General features: G+C 27.8%; 1 protein-coding gene across 1 annotated transcript in view; it reads right to left on the reverse strand.

Moving 5' to 3' along the window:
* The window catches only part of LOC142322962 (uncharacterized), a 1,168,170-nt gene that overhangs the window by 1,025,995 nt on the left and 125,436 nt on the right, over positions 1 to 16,739 (reverse strand). The gene's annotated exons all lie outside the window — the stretch shown is intronic.

Below are 16,739 nucleotides of genomic sequence, written 5' to 3' on the forward strand. Positions count from 1 at the left end.
TGACGTTCAATTTACAGACAGGATATTAGTGTATCTCGATCGGACAGGATTCAGCACGGGTTAGAATGATTTATCTAAGAATCGGTAAGTTCTATCAAACAAGTAAACCGGAGTATTTTAGCCAGAAATTGAGATGTTTAGAAAAATATTGAGAAGGGAAAATTCTAGGTGAGCATATGTTCTTAGTGAAAAAAGAATTTCGTAGTTTAAGAAACTCCGACAGTTTTTCGGAATCTCTACGAGTTAATTATGTTGAGAAGCTATTGAAAAGACCCAAGATAATGAGGATGGTAGCGGATGGGATAGCCAGATCGATAGCAGTTATCGCATAACAAGAAGTAAATAATCTATATTTTAGCCAACAAACTGAGGATATAGCCGGGAAACTGCAAGTGGGTTATCAGAATATCAGTTGCCTTTTATTTTGTGTGTCGATTAATAAACTATAACTTTATCTTTCTATGGAAAATAAGTGAACTGCTTATAGCTCATTTTTGAATAGTTTACAAGCAAAAAATGTTTAGTGATTGATAACAATCTAATCTAGGAAACCTGAATTCGTTCTCCAGTAACCCTTTATTGTCTTAAAGAATAAACTCTCTGCAGAGTATACTTAACGGATAATCGTTGATGTAATCTGTTACCGTAACTTAGACCACCTACAATATATGGGAAGAATTGACTCGCTCATCCTGGAGAAGCCTTGAAATAAACCTCTGGGTTAGGTTATTCGTCTTATACCGTGTGATAATTAATGAGATAAAAAAAAGATATATATATATATATATATATATATATATGTGTGTGTGTGTGTGTGTGTGTGTGTGTGTGTGAAAATTAAAGTCATTGCCAATGCTAAATTTTGTTCCCCTCATTTTATCCACTCTTAAAATTACAGAAAGCTATTCCATCTTCTTTTTTTTTATAGTCTTTTACTCTAAGATAAACAACAAGGTGGCTTTCCATCTATCTCCTTCCTGGCCGTCCGTTAGTTGAATATAACTCTCTCTCATCATCTCTGACAACATACTTCCTTATCACCTTTTCCATTCAATAAATTTTATCTAAAAGAAGTCCCTTCTCAATATATCTCCGATCAATGACATTTTACTTTTTTTAATATCTTTCAACAGACGTCATTCCTCCCTGCTTCTCTTAACACTTTTTCGTTTCTTATTCTCCCACACCATTTTATTTCTATATTTTTATTCATAATCATATTTAAAAACTTCCAAGATATTTCTCTTCGATCTTCTTGATGATCTCTCCATATATGCCACACTTAAAAAAAAAACAAGCGAAAAAAATTTCAAAAGTATTTTCCGCCGGTAGAAATTCGTGAACCATTCAAAAACATTTTTCCATTGCAAATTAAAATTTTTATCTCTTCTCCACAATTTCCAATCGAGTTATTTATGGTTTCTTCAAAAAGCTACATCCTAATTAGTCATTAAATTTAATAACAATTAAAGAGTGAAAAATTTCATAAGTCGCAACGTTTAAAGAAAAAATCAGATCATCTAGCAAATTTATCTGAAGGATGTTTATTAGAAAAAAATTTTTAAATTAATTAAAAAAGAGCCGTTATGTTTGATGTAAAACAGAACGTAAGACTGTAGAAAACCAGGATGAAGAACAACTCTTGAAGGAAAAACAAAGGTAGAAACTTTAGTTACCGACTTTAAAGAAAACAAATCCCTTTCGGCACTATTTCACCGGTGCTAAATAAGTGATAAATAATATTTCCACCTTAAAGGTAAGAAAAACTTCAAATTTACTCAATACGACAATGGTTGCATGTGAAAAAAGTTTCAAAATAATTAGCATACGACAAGCCCATCTTCTTACAACTCCAGCAATATTTTGGTCATCCCATGTAGTAAGAGTTGGTCATATCAAAAATTGTTTCAGACAAAGGTTTTAGGTAATGTTTAGAGAACTAACGGTCGCTTTAAACCGATTAGATACTGGGCATATTAAGGGAGTTATGATTTTTTTTGTCCTCGAAACCCCATTTTTTCACCTCCTGGGGGCCAGTGGTTGGGGATATAAAAAAACTTTATGTAAATAAGACTTAGGCCATTATTCAAAAAATAGCAAGAAATTTAAACGAATTCGATATTTTACTTAATAAGAAAGTTATAGCGATATTTTGTTTTTTCGAAAAAGCCATCCCATTTACCCCCATGGTCCGATTTTGGCCGTTAACGAACACGACCGAGATTTTGGATCGAGTTATTTTTAGGAAACAATTTGAAAGTGACTGGCGCATATTTACGTCAGTTATCGTGTTCACAAGAAAGTGAAATATATATATATATATATATTTAAATTTATATATAAACTTTTGAGCTGCCGGTGATTTTGGGGTCTGAGGGATGTGAAACGTAAGATATGTCGACATTTTCCGGAAGTTGAATCATAGTACCCATTCCAATAAGTAGCTTTCTTATTAAATCTACATAAAAGGAAAGATCGAGTAGATAATCCATCCAGTTTAGAAGCCGTCTTTTGAAAAAGAAAATAAAATATTTAGAAAATACTATAAAAAATTAAAATATGGAAGTATTCGGATTAAGCCCTCAACAGCAACGAACTGATTTCATTAGTGGAAAAGGATTTTGGGAGGGTGGTTGTCGATCATAGCAATCGGAAGATATAGCATTTTTATAAATACATTATGATGAATATTATTTGTATATTAATACAACTCAACCGTGACTGAATCAACCACAGTTAATAAAAAGCTACTGTATATTCATCGAAAGAAAAAAAAATACTAGAGTTATTTTTTATACAATCACATTTTCACTATTTAATTTTTTTTTTTAATTTTTCTTTTCGACTCGATTTCAATAAATAAAATACAATCTAAATATTATTGATAAGGTATCAACGACCGAAATTTATCTAAAATTTTTTATAATTCCCTTAAAGTGGATAAATATGTAAAATAGCATGTAAAATATAATTTCACTTTTTCGCTTAATTATTCTACAAAGAAAAAAAAACCACTTCAAATGTTAATAAAATAGAAATAAAATTTTATCCATGATTAGTGTAAGCATTAACTATCAAATTAGAAGATAAAATCTAGATATAACATCGGTTTGGTATGGTGTATAAAACCTCCTGAAAATCCAAAAAAATTACACAAAAAGACTTTCTTGGTGACACGTTAAATAATGTAATTTTCAGTAATTACTTTTATAAAAATGAGATTACAAGGAATGTTGAAGGAGAAAGTTTTATAAAATGTTTGGTACAGAAATAACTGTCTTATTTTATTTTGTACATTATCCAGATTACAGAATCCAACTTTTATTATGAATTTTTATCATCGATCAGTTATAGAAAACTTTCGGCTGGCTTTTAAATTGAAATTTTAAAATCTCTCATAATAATTCAAATCTCTCATATCAAATATTGCCTTTCTGTTCAGATATTTTGTTTTATAGTAATATTTCCTGGAAATTTATAACTTCTAGAAAAATATTTGAACACAATTATAAATTTAAAAAATTAATTATTTACAATATAATTAAAATAAATAAAGATAAACATTGATAGCTGGTAATAGAAACTTGAAATATTTCTAAAACTGGTCATTTACTTAAGAGCACGTCGAGCCAATAAATATTCTTTATTATCTTTTTCGATTTAAAACTTCGTAATATCCCTCTCGTTTGATTTAAACGGGAAGAAAAATTTTAAATTACAGCACCTGCTTTCTCTGAGGCTATCTACAACCACAACGCAGAAAAATAACGCTAAAAGTTCTGAATATCATATGATCTAAAGTAAATGTTAATATTTATATCGTTCCAGTAATTTAGTTTAAACTTAGAATAAAATTAAAGGAAAGAAGATTATCACTGCTGTATTTATTATTTATTAAGGACAAAAGAATTTCAACAGAGGGCATAAATCAGCCTTCATTACTACTTTAATTAACATTCTATATTTAACTGCTTATTCAGAATGAATGGTGCTTACTGTTAGTATCAATTTTATGTTTGTAACATCTTAATGTAAATCTATTCATTAAAAGAACATTTAAAAATTTGTTAAAGAATATCGAGGTCACCATTCCGTCGATTTTCATTGCCGAGTGGTAGCATATAAGTCCTTCATTCGGAAGATCCCGGGTTTAAATCAGAGTCATAAATTTAAGAAAAAAGTAAAATTCAGTTAATTAACTTCCTCAGCGATTATGTTTCTATCAAACGTAAAAAGTATAGGTAGCAAATATATTATTTTTAAAATACTGTTACCCAAAATCTAATAATAAAGCTACCCAAATATAAAAAGTGAATTTTTTAAATAAAGATTTTTGTGGGATATTAACGTGTACAGGTATATTTTTTGAAGTGGTAGTTTAATTTAAATATGGTTTAAAAGTAAACAAAATTTCTCGATAAAATTAATATAGGGTAATTTAGGTTAATACACAAAACATAATTGATTAGCATCTGATTAAACGTGTTTGTGCATTTCTAATTGGCAGCTACTAATTAGCATCTAAAATCACTATTATCACAAACAACCATAGATGACGGAACCAAATATACTGACAATGTTTAATTATGTTTGTTATTGATTAATGTGGTTTAGTGTATTTGTATTATGAAATACTGAAATTACAAAAGTTTAGTAAGAAAATTAATTTATCGATGGTAAAATTTATGAACAAAATTTATGCACTAGTCTTCAACTGAAGTGTTTTATACGCAAAATATTATGTAATACACTTACTGAAAATACTATAAACTTTTTAGTATTCGAAAGGATCAGTATTTAACAACTCTATTTGACTAAAATTAAAATTTATAAAACAATTTGAACCTTTGACGTTAACCAAAATTATCTATCCTACGTAGTAGGCTGTAGAATACTTTAGTTTCTTTTTTCAATTAAGTCAGGTAGCTTCCATAAGAATCTTACAATAAACAACATAATTTTTTCCCTATAAATTGGAGAAAATCGCAGAGAACGATTATTTTTAAGTTTGTGAAAAAAATATATCTAGAGGTGTATTCAACTAAATTATCGATACTATCATTAAGCCGTATTACTTTTATTATCATCACAAAGCAAACTTGATCCTACAATTTAAAGTAATTTTTTTTTGTTATTAAGATTACTTTTATCTTTTCTCCTAAGATAATTTCTGTACTATATCTTTTCAATAATCGTATTATTCTAAGACATAATTAATTAATTTATAAGATATATAATTATAATAATTTATAAGATATTAATAATTCATTTTCTAAGATACAACGAACACATGAGATCTTTTAAAAATTAAAAACAAGATTCTAATTATGCAACGCATTTAATATAAGAATAACATACTAAAATGAAAATGAAAGAATCAACGAAATCTATTCATAAATGTTTTAAAGGAAGAACAATGAACATTTTACAAAATCTAGAAATTTTTTAATTAAAATGTAACAATAAAACTATCGCAAATGAACAGATCGATCTAGAGGATATCATTTTCAAGAACTTCAATTTATTTAAAACAGGAAATAGATAAATAAAATTAAAAGATAAAAATAACCATTAATAACAAAAACAAGAAGAAGACCAGATAAGACAGACGTCAAATAAAGGGAGGAGCGTTAACTAAACGCTATATAAATAGAAATTTTAAAGTACTAGTCCAATAAGTTTTCACAGTGGTTATTCCAAACGCTTCATCATATATAATAATAATAATATTTATTATTTAATAATTATGTTAATTATAGTTAATATTGTTTTTTAAGTGAAAGAATGAAGTAAAGAATGGTAAACAGTACTCAACATAGAAAAATTTTTAATTTTTTTATTAATATGGAATATTCCGGTGTAACATACCAATCTAGTTGTTTTGTCAGTATCCATTTATTTGAATCTAAATACACGCTCATAATATACGTAAATAATGAGAATTATCTTATTTTACTCCTCTCAATCAATTTTCAGTATATCTCCCCAAATTCATCACTGTAATTCTTTAAAAAATATGTAGGGAAAATAAGGTCTCCAATTTTATCTAATTCTACTTTAAACTAACCAATAAACCGGTGAAAAAAAAAAGAAAAAATTAAAAAATGAATTCCCTCTTAAACGTTTATTAATGAATATTTTCTCATCAGTCTCGTCCAATTTTGCACCGGAGGTTTTCTGTTGTTATGAGTAAATTTTTGAGTATCATACTTCATTCAGAAAATGTTTTTCAATAAAAAATTAAATTTTAGTTTTCAAAATTTTTATAAAAAAATATATGTATTTAAAAAGTAAAAACTGGAAAAGACTAATGAATCGTTTAGAACAAAAAGTATTTTATAACTACAACGTTTCTCATGTGAAGGGAAATAACAGGGTTATACACCGGTGTAGTAAAAGTAAATATGAACTATTTATTTATTTTAAACCTGACCTCGTTTTTATTTAAATTTTTCTTTTTGTTTTTTCTTAGTGGTGTCTGTTTTACACATACCACGGTTTATATTTTTCTGTTTTAAATGAGTTCTATTTCAAATCCATAGTGTCGTATTTTTTGACATAGCGTGTTATTATCAAGTTTTTTTTTTTTAATTCTCTTATAGCCCTTTTGCTACGATGTTTTTAAAAAATTATTTAAACTCAAATCTAGTGTGGTCATCTTTATTTCTGCGCGGAGTAAAATAACCTCACTGATATTTTTTTTTTACCTATGAAAAAAATAACGGAAAGAAAATGTTTCTTATAACAAAATTTTACGGGGCTCCATTGCATTCTAAATCACATACAATACTATTACGTATTATATAATTCCTGCGTTCCCATTGCTGTTAATAATAAGAAAGGTTTCCAGGAATCTTTTAAGCAAAAAAGGTTTTATTCTATAATCACGTAAAAAACGTTAGCCCATTAGTGTAGCAGAGTTTAGAAAGCGGAGGAAAAATGATACGAAGGATCATTTTCTGTCTTATTGCATGTAAAGCAAAGAAAATTACCAGGCGTTTGTACGTGTGATATCCATTAACATGAACGGAATTTTGAGACATCGACAGAATAAAACGCGTGCAGGGATTACTAATGGGACCCACCGACCGTGACCGTAAGTAGAATGTTGTATACAATCTAAAAGTTAATAACAGATTCATTGTCTTAAATTAAGTTTACTGGTGGAAATTGCTAAACATCTGTACAACTTTTAAAAATTCTTTAAAGTTCAGAAATAGATGAGATGGTATGATAGATCACCAAGTTGATAGACGAATTAGAAAATAATTAGCAGTGCAAAAATTCATGTAAAATAGATTTTTTGATCGACTAAAACGGTTAGAAACATAAATTTCTAGTTTTCCAAGAATATAATGATCATCTACATCAACGGTAATAATCTTTCAAAGGTAAATCTTTATGATTTACTTTTACCTTTATGATTTAAGCACTCCGCCTACATCAAAAAATAGCTTAGTTAACTAAGCATAAGCGATTTCTTTTGTATAAAAATCGTATTTTTTATATTATTAACAGCATAAGAATCTCTATTTTACAAGTGAGCATATAATTCATAAGTATTACACGAGTGACCCAAGATGCATCCTGGAACTCACCATTGCGATCCGAAGAAAGTTAGAGCTGTTTCGAAGAATTACATGATCTAACTGTATATTGTCGAACAGATGCAGGATATTTTACAGACTACTTTTCGTGATTTTTAAAATTAAGATTAATCCAATAGGTTTCCTAAACCACAAATTTCATTAGCTTGGCTAAAAATATGATCATACACGTTCATTTAGTACTCTTTAAAATTAACTTCAACATTAAAATTATTGCTAAAAAAATATTGTTAATAATAAGAAATTGTAACATACAAGAAGTAAAAAATATGCCTGTTTAATAAAAACAAAATCCATTTTATTTTGTGCATTTGGGAAGTAATATTGTGTTAGTCCCAAAGGTTTTCTACCCTTAATAAAAAAATGAGGTAAAAAAATAAATCGCTTTCTCGATTTCAATTCTTTCTCAACACCCGGGCCTTTCTCTTTCACATATACATACGATTCGTATATCAATTTAATATATTTAGATTGCTTTAAAAATTCAAATAAATTTCAGCTATTCGGGGGATTCAATAGACAGATTATCCAGTTCCAGCCAAATCAATAATCAAAGATTTCAGCAAAAATAAAGAAACTGCAAAAAATCAAAATCAGGAAATGAACGTCCAGTCATTCTCTTCGTTTTTTGTGAGACCTAATTTTCATAAAAAAATAATAAATAATATTTAGAAAAATAATAATTATGAAAAAAAGTTTACTTCAATTTTCATTAAATTTCATCGTTCTGAGTAGAAGCTAATTGATAAATTTCATTTTTAAATGTTTTAAAAAGTTATTTAAGGGTTCCCACACTTTATTTGTCGTAAAGTATTAATACTTTATTCTTAAAAGAATATTATCATATATTTACGAAATAACTAAGATACTTTGATGTAATTACAAGGGAAACAATATAAGAATAATAAGAAATATATTACAATTTTATAAACATGGGCAAACATCCACATTAAAGGGCAGGATTCATTACCACCACCGAAAGTAATGTCGGTAATAACAAATACATAAATAGCTCTTAGTTGTTCACTTGTATGTCCTATCGTTGTCCCAAGAAGCTTGTAGGACCGTAAAATTTCCCTTAAGCTCAGAAAAACTGAGAAAATTGGTGCAAAAAAAAAAAAATAACTTTTTAATAGTACGTGTTTGCATGAGCGCACGCCTGTGTGTGTGTGTGTGTGTGTGTGTGTGTGTGTGTGTGTATATATATACGCGCGCGTATATACGTTTAAGAGTTAAAAAAGATTATTTTCTACGGTACCTCGTAAATTACATGGTTAATTTAAAAGAAATTATCGCAAAAGCTTTCATTCAGCCGGTTAAATAAAGATGCGTCAAATATTTTATGTTTAAAGAAACATTTCAGTTTTAAAATCGCTGTACTCTAATAAAAGGATTAGGATTTAATGCGTTTTTGTGGTAGTACTCGTCCAGAAAATTTAATTTAAAACTGCGAAGTTCTTTTTCGGATACTAAATATATATATATATATATATATATATATATATATATATAAAATACACAACACAAAAATATAAATGTTTGTACTAAATAATAATTCATAATAAATGTACTAAATAAAATAAATAAAAAAATTAAAAAAATTCATCCTAATCTCAGAAACTACTGGCTCGTTTAAACTACTTTCTTCACCACTGTATTAAGCCTTTGAGGATTACAAGCATAAACTTATAAGTTTTATTCTACAATTAAAGCAATGTGTAAAACTTAGACCAAGAGCAATTCGTACTTTAAATCTTATTTTTTCATATAATGATAATAAGATGTCTACTAAACGCTTCCTTATCTAAGAGAACTCCGTAATAAAATTTAAAAGACTCCATTTCGTTTAAGTTTTATGCATTTATCAGTCAGTTTGTTACGCTGACAATGATTCAATAGAAAATTTATTTTCTATTTTGTCTTTACCTCTCACTCTCACTCTCTCTCTCTCTCTCTCTCTCTCTCTCACTTTTTCTCTCTTCCTCTCTTTTTAAACATATTACGTGAAATTGACAGAACCATTTTCAAGAATAACAAACATCCCGTAAGACAATACGCTTTTACATAAAATTAACCAAGTTTACCAGAACTTACTTTTCTTTATTCACCACAGCGACTCACTGTGTAATGAACATCAATACTCTCAAAGAAAGCTGTCCTAATTAAGTCCCCTTTATATCGCTGACAGTTTACATGTATCACACCAGTAAGAAAGTTTGTGATAGTGTAAAACAACAAATTAATTACTCCTTTCTTACATTATATTGCTACCATTCGGTAAAGAGTGAATACATTCCAGACAAATAATCACATTCGAAATTACCGTAATATACATTCTGAAGATAGGAATAGATATAAATACAAAACCTGTCACATACACTGACACAAAAAAAGCTGTTTGTTGTTTTAACCGTTAGGAAGGGCTCATTAAAAATCTTTTTTGCATTATTTTTTGTTTAACTCATTTCACTTTAGAACGAAATTAAATTAAAACAAATATACGATTTCCCTTACCAAAAAATTACTTATTTCTGATGTACCCTACTCAAGGATGAATATAACAAAAAAATTGAAAAAAGATAAGAGATTTATAATACTTAAAAACAATCGATTTTTCATTTCAATAAATTTTATTTTTTCGTTTCGCTTAATTCAGTGAATTTCAAATAAATATATATAGTTTTAGCGAAATAATACAACTGGTAAGAAATTTTTTTTTTTTTTACCTTAATTTTTTATCTACTGATGTACTTACAGAACACAAAAATACATTAAAATATTAAATATAGACATGAAATGGCATGAAAGATAAAAAAAAAAATATACAAAAATACTGTTTTACGAATAATTTTTACAGGAAATAGAAGGAGAAAATAACAAAATGAAATAAAAAATTATTTAAGGTTCTTAAATTGTCAATGTAAGCATCCATTGAAGTCTGATTTAAAGTTCCTTTCGTAGAAGGTGCTAAAAAAAAAAAAAATTTACTTAACATTTTACTCCACATTGCCCATTCACAAGAATCAGTTGTTAAATGTTTGGGAAATTCAATAAATTATATTTGAGAACTAGAAAAAAGTATGAAGCAAGGATCTATTTCATTGACAATTTAACAAAAGAATGAAACAACTTTCCTAGGAATTTGTTTCTTTAATCAATGGACTTCAATATAACGGAAAGTGCTTCTAATCCTCCTTTGAAAGATTTAAAACTGTTATTTACCAATCGACTTCATATTTTAGTGAAAAATTCCAAGCGATAACAATAAAATCACATACAACTTTTAGTAAATAGGGGTTTTCATTTCAAACAGGAGTTTTTTCACTTCATAAAAGAAACCTTATTTAACTTTTTGAAATATTTATTTCTGTATAAAAAAAATTTGTACAATTAACAAATGGTAATTAATAAAAAAAAAGAAGAAAAATCAGTTGCTGAAGCAGACCACCCGGCAATGGAATTACATTCATTATTTAAACACTAGACGTTTATAAATTAGTGATTTAATAAGTCTATACTCCAAACACTTCTTAGTCGTTGAGAAAAAGTTGGGAAAACGAATTTGTTTTTATGTTTACCTATTTTCGTTTGTAATCGCTAAAGTTTACTATAATATTCCGTAATTTAAATCCATATTTATAACTTAATTTCTTCATACTCGAAGCACAAATTATTAGACCGTAATCTGTAAACCATTAATTTTCATAGAAAATATCAGATTTTTTCATACAGATTTCTGATAAGTCTATATTTTTGAAGTATTATTCCATAGTAAACAATATTAAATATTATTTTCTCTTCATTAAAATGTTAGATATAAACTTAGAGTGACGTTATACCTTTATTTTTCTGTTTAGCCTCTTGAAACACCGTAAGGTATTAACTTCAGAGGATGATATGTATGAATGTAAATTAAGTGTAATCTTGTACAATCTCAGGTTGACCGTTCCTGAGATGTGCGATTAATTGAAACCCAACCTTCAAAGAACACCAGTATCCACGATCTAGTATTCAAATCCGTACAAAACTAACTGCCTTTACTAGGATTTGAACCTTAAAACTCTCGACTTCGAAATCAGTTGATTTGCGATGACGAGTTCACCATTAGAACCCGGTGGGTTGGTTGGCTTCGTACCAGGCTAGCCTATGCAAGCACTATGATTTGTCACAAGCTACGTTAAATGATTGGTAAATAAAATGAATTTACTTATATCGTTCAATAATATTGTACATTAAGAAGGGAAGTTTTTATTGATTGGAAAATCGAAAAAAAAATTATATAAATAATCAATTTTTTCATAATTGATTTCAAAGCCAATCGATTAATAATATAAAGTCAATTCGATAATGAATAACAGCATCTGTAAACGATTTAATCATAAAATGTCTGACGCTTATATCAGACGCAGTACATCGTAAGATGAAAATATTTAAAGTTTAAATTAACTTAAACGCGTATGCCGACGTAAAAATCAATAAATAATTTTATAATATAGTGTACCGTTGAATGAAATAACAAGACATACATAAAGAAAATACTTTGTAAAAGCGTTACAGTCTGATCTTTATATTACTCAGTGACATAATGTTCTAATGAAAATATCTCAGTAAATACTTTCAAGAAACACGGAAAACAAACCGATTAAAACATGTTATGGGTCGTGTAACATATAACATATAACATATAACATATAAGGATAAGGTAAGGAAAATAAACCGTCGTGGATTTTTATATTCTACACTGGTATCCATTTCATTTACTTATTTATTATTTTTTACTATTAAGGACTCATTCTAGTAAAATATTTTAGAGAATAAAAATGAAAGAAGATAAAATCTGAAAATAAATTTTTCATATAAAACATTTCGTTGTATTTTAACTTAATGCCCAGATTGAGTTTTGCTAATTATTTTAAAATATTAATATTATTTATTCGTATAGTACTTAATGGCTTCAATAATATTTTATTTTATTATAATATTATCAATATTTTAAAATGATTATAATTTATTACACGATAACATTAATAAAATTATTCCAGGTGAGATCGTGGTAAATTATTTAATTTTATTCGGGAGGAAATAAAAATTGGTTTTTAATCAGAGTGACTCACTTCAAGAATTTTTGCCATAACTCTACTATTTATAAACGTATTTGAATAAATATACTGTCACTTTCTTTGTCATAAAAGGCTTAACATTTTTTTTTGTTAAACCATCGGTTGAAAAGATATTAAAGGCATAAATTAAAAATTTACATGGCTGTCATTTTGAAATAGATTGACAGATATAGATTTTATACAAACAAACCTCTAGGTGCCCTAGTAGTATACGAAATTTCTGTTCAATACGATTAATCATTCCTGAGAAATAAATTTTTATGTTAGAAATATAAAATGGGGGATAGCCTGTAAGCTAAGCGTTTCCGGACATATGTTGAGATAAACGTTTTCTTTTTTTCGATGTGGAGTATCATCCTCTGAATTATTGAAACGATTTTTATAAACAACCTGTATAATAGTTGATACGATGTGATGAAAGAACATTTATACAAAAAATCAGTAGAAAATGTTTAAGGAATAAGTGTAGGAGGAAGGAAAGAATATATTATGTAAGGTTCTCAGATGATACAGTTATGTTAAAGGATAAAACTCGGAATATTTAACAAAAAATTTCAAAATTAAAAGACATAATGGAATATAGAATGAAAATGGATGTTAGTACAACTAAAATATGAAAATACGAGACAATAAGTCAATTAATGTCTGTATAAAAGAAAGAAGAATTCAACAAATCAAACAGTATTGACACTCAGATTCGATGGTCATAGAAGATTGTAAATTTAAAATTAAATAAACCAAAAATAACATGGCTAAGTAATCATTTAACAGAAAGAAACTGCTGTTTGTAGTAAGATTGTGTTACGGTTGATGGTTGTAGGAAGTCTAATGTTTTGAATGTTCTGTATTGATGGGAAACTTGGATGTTAAGAAAGAAAGGTTGTAGATACTTGAAAGATGGGTATGGAAGAGATTAGAGAAGATTAAATGAATAGATAAATTAAAATCAAAAGGAGCTGACCAATTAGCAGTGCAATTAAAAATAATAAAGTTTACTGGCTGGGACATGTCATGAGAGGAGACAGATCTATTAAAACGGCGCTAGAAGAATTAATACGGGGTGTAAAATGATTATAAATTATTGATATTCTAAAGGGATATGTAAGCTAGCACAATATTCATATTTTACCGTGGAATAAAAGGGAATGAAGAGCGGTCATGATGCAAGGGAGCTGCCTAAGGGCAGGACTATTTTTTCATATGTATTGTGTTACAGAACCGTCTAATATCGATATATTTTTAAAATCCATTCGTCAAGTTCTTTAATTTAATAACTTACATGATGAACTTTAAAACTTTTTGGTACATTGACTTAGAGAAAATAGCCCCGACAATGTGCTTCCTACCTATCTAACCGTTATATACCCACCCGGTAGTGTCATTTGCTCGACTAAGAAAATTTTTTGTTATCCATTTCACGAAAACCGGTACAGCTATTCTCTTTTTTTATGAACACGATTATACCGCCTAAACACACTACCATCTTCTAGTCGCCATTGGATAAAAAGTATTTTAAACATTATTGGAGTATTTAAATATTCAAAATGACTGGTTCAGTCGACCACATCTTATATAAAAATAATTAGATCTAAAAGGAAACAAAACGTTTACGAAACTTTTATGTTTCATTTCTTATAAAGAGCAGTATAAAAAACAACATTCTCATGCATAAATTAATGTCATACTCAAATCAATTCAATATAATTCAACACAATTCAATTCAATAAGAGCTTTAATCAGGCTCTTATCTATGCTCTTAATTGTATTTAATCAAGCTTAAAAAGCTCTTATATTAAAGAATATTATCCCAGGCTCTTAAAGTTTAGATGAGAATGAAGAATGGAGACGGACATAGTGCAAGGCACCTTGCCTCAGGACAAATAACTCAATGGAACACAAAGTAATTCAAGTTCCGAGATTACATAGAATTTTAATAAATCACCATTAAAACATAAAATGTAAATATTACCTTAAATTCATAGTATTTTTATGAATAATTATTTAAAATTTAAAAGAAAAAGACCACAAAAACAAAATCTGATATCAAAATATTTTATTAAGCAAATCTCATTTTTAAATGTATCGTATATAAAATAAAAAATAAGCCTTTTATATAAGATAAATAAATTTTAAGATAAAAAAAATTTAAAAAGATATACGTATCGTAGGTATATATATATATATAGTTTTCATTTATTATGGCACTATCTAAATCCATATGCTACTGTAAAAATTAATTTCATATTAAAAAAAACCGCTATGCTTTTAACGAATAAATAAAATTTTACTAAATTCAAACTAAAAATAAAATTAGATATTTATTGTAATACGGAAATTAAATTCATTTATTATTTATTTTAAATCTGTTTTTGTAGTTTTAAATAGTTAAGCAAATAGATTGCCTAATAATAAAATAAATGAAAAAAAAGGAAAAATATAAAATGAAATTTGTTACTTTCATTGAATATTCTATTTCACGTATTTTATAACGTAATCCAGAAAGTTGTTTTTATACATTTTCAATGTTATAGTCCTTAACAAATATGTAAAAAATGCGAAAAACTTAATAAAATACCAAACCTTATTTCATATATGGTATTTTTTCTACCATGAGATGAAACATTCTTCGTTATAACAGGATTCGGGTCAGTTTTACTTTATATGTACTTTTCTGTATTATAATAAAAAAATGTATTAAAGTTTTGTTTAACATAAAATATAAATGTTGAACAAAATACAATCAATATATCCTAGTACTGAATTTATTTATCTTCAGTTCTAAACTTAAAAAAATAAACTCAAAAAATAATTGCAGCTATACCGATAGAAAACTTTTTCAATTCAAAATATTATTTTTTTATAAAACGTTTCTGCTATTTATTTTACTATAAGTTGAATTACTATTGAAATCACAAAAATTATTTTTCCAAATTAAATAAAATGAATAAAAATATGTAAAATTTTATTAAAATATGAATACAGAGTGTTCAAAAAGTGACGCAAAAGTGAAGGAAGAATGTTTCCTTCTTTTGTTGCATGTTTAATTGAGGAAAAATGGGTTACACAATGCAGCAGAGAATACTCGTTGTCTCCCAGTACATTAGATGTGCCAGTTATGTCAAGACCCAGAATGCATTTACAGAAAAGTACGGTGTGGATGCACCAAACAGTCCTCCAACAAGCGTCTGTACGACAAGTTCCAAGAGATAGGGAATGAGGCACATGCAGCTAAAATTGGTTGATCAAAAGCGCTAACACCAGAAAAGTTGATCGACGTGCAAGCTGCCTATTCCAATAGTACCAAGAAGTTTGTATCACGCCTATCTAGCCAGTGTGATCTTTCGTTGTTAGTACCCACACGGCATCGCGTAAGCGTATGAAGATGCATCCGTACAGAATTCATGTTGTTCACGAGTTGTTACCTGCAGACACTGGAAAACTTGTAGCTTTCTGCCAGCGGTTCTCTTACATTTTCACATATAAGCTCTTTTCACGTATTAAAATTATTTTCTAAATTAAAATTTTGTTTCGACCGTAATCCATTATTAATATTTTATTTCGGAATTAAATTAAAACAAGATAATGGAGTATAATTTTTTTTTTGAATTAAATCTAAATAGACAAGTCGTAAATACACTCACAAACTTTTGCATTAAAATTCAGACTATTCTTCACAGTTCTCCCTATCTCCATTAGCAAAGTTTACAATTCAGCTTAGTACTTATACATTATCTTAAGTATACTTTGTGTAGTTAATGTTGTTATTATTTTTTATTGGTTATATTTATTTTTTATTTTCATATAATTAAATCAATTAGATCAAGTTATTTCCGTATGTTAATTTATTTAATTCACATGAAAAATCCAGTACATTATGTATAGTCCTAAATATTCTCTAATGGCTCAACGGTTACGTTTTGATAGGTGATAACCTATATACAGAGTGTATTACGAAGAAACGGAAAAACTTTGCGCGCGCGCGCGCGCGCGCGAAGGACATGTTCCTGAAATA

Source organism: Lycorma delicatula, chromosome 4 (genome assembly GCF_047948215.1).
Source record: "Lycorma delicatula isolate Av1 chromosome 4, ASM4794821v1, whole genome shotgun sequence".
Taxonomy (NCBI): Eukaryota; Metazoa; Arthropoda; class Insecta; order Hemiptera; family Fulgoridae; genus Lycorma; species Lycorma delicatula.